At 40.1% G+C, this 1,498-nt stretch overlaps 1 pseudogene across 1 annotated transcript; it reads left to right on the top strand.

Annotated features, from left to right (window-relative positions):
- Nucleotides 1-260: 260 nt before the first annotated feature.
- Nucleotides 261-1,136, top strand: LOC308343427 (leucine zipper transcription factor-like protein 1; annotated as a pseudogene). The gene has a single exon. The product of its transcript is annotated as a leucine zipper transcription factor-like protein 1 (transcript).
- The last annotated feature ends 362 nt before the right edge of the window (nt 1,137-1,498 follow it).

Here is a 1,498-nt window from a genome sequence, read left to right as displayed (position 1 = left end):
CCACAGTCAGTGGGGAATCCACCTCTCCCTCCGCCCTTTCCCTGATTCATGCTCTCTCTCTCTCTTTCAAATAAATAAATAAAATCGAAAGAAAGACAGAGAGGGAGGGAAGGAGGGAGAAAGGATGGAAGGAAGAAAGGGAAAGAAGGAAATCTGCACCTATCTTCTGTGGCCCAAATACCCTCAGTGACCCTGGGTTTGGTGGAGCTCCGCTGGGCTGCAACCCCTGCCACCATCATGGCAGAGTTGGGCCAAATGAGCACCATTAAAATGAAGTTATTAATTACATGCATCTTGCTTGTTCAAAAAGAGGCATGAGACTCAAAACTATAGATTTCTGCTTCCAAGACCTCAAGGAGAACAGGGTGGTGGAAGAGACCTTCACTGTGGAGGAGGTCTCCGAGGTCCTGAGAGGGCTGCAGGCTGTAGTCTACAGTGAGGTGGAGTTTGAGCTCATCAATGCAGACCACACCAGTGTGTTACCTCTGTGACAGCTTTTCTCACAAGCTGAGAAGTGGTGCCTCAAACCACAGACAGATATCTCCAAACATGAAAACAGAGAATTATTAGAATAAGTTCCAGAACTTGAAAAAGCAGAATTTAAATCTTCAAATAAAAAGCCCATCATAGATACCATGAAGCCAAAATTTGCTCCACTTAACAAGGGTGAAACAACAGAACTTTTGAACAAGGAAATTTTTAAGACTCCAAGAAGAGAATGAGAAATTGAAGTCAAGGCTGAAGACCATTGAAATACAGGCAACACATGTATTAGATGAGAAGTCAAAGCTAGAAAGAGAACTGCAGGATTTACAGCCTGACCAAGGAAATTAAAAGGATTTTATAATGGTCTAAGACTTGAATGACTGGAAAACACAGTAGCTGCTTTAAAGAGTAAGTTTCAGAGGACACTTAATGACAAGACAGAAAACCAGAAGTCCCTGGAGGAGAATCTAGCAATGGCCAACCATAACCTATTCAGGGTTCAGAAGCAGCTGAGCATGGCTGAAAAGGAATTAGAGAAGAAATTCCAACAAACAGCAGCTTATCAAAACATGAAAGGCATTCTCACCAGGAAGAATGACCAAATCAAAGACCTGAGGAGAAGACTGGCCAAATACAAACCTGAAGATTGAAACCTGAAGATTTCTTCTGGAAGTTGCCACAACATGAAAGTACAAGCTGTTTCTTACCTCAGGCATGTATTTTGAAGCAGTCTGTTATATTCTCTCTCCTTATTTTTCTAATATATAGACTTTGCTTCTAATATTTAGAATTAGACTTCCTATTTCAGTTACCTAATTGAAAAGAGGGGAACCTACTGACTAATTCTAGCCAGTCATCTTAAACTTCTAGAGCTCTAGCGTCTTAGTTCCAATGCAATGAGAATTCTTTATAGTAAAAAAGTGATTTTTAGAGTGGGAAGATGAGTTTTATCCTTTTGAATTAGTATAAAGAGTATACCATTTCAATAACTGTTGAAACGAAATTTTAAAAA

This window comes from Martes martes, assembly GCF_963455335.1.
Source record: "Martes martes genome assembly, chromosome: 5".
Lineage (NCBI taxonomy): Eukaryota > Metazoa > Chordata > Mammalia > Carnivora > Mustelidae > Martes > Martes martes.
The sequence above is the reverse complement of the archived record's forward strand: the minus strand, read 5'-3'. Positions and strand labels throughout refer to the sequence as shown.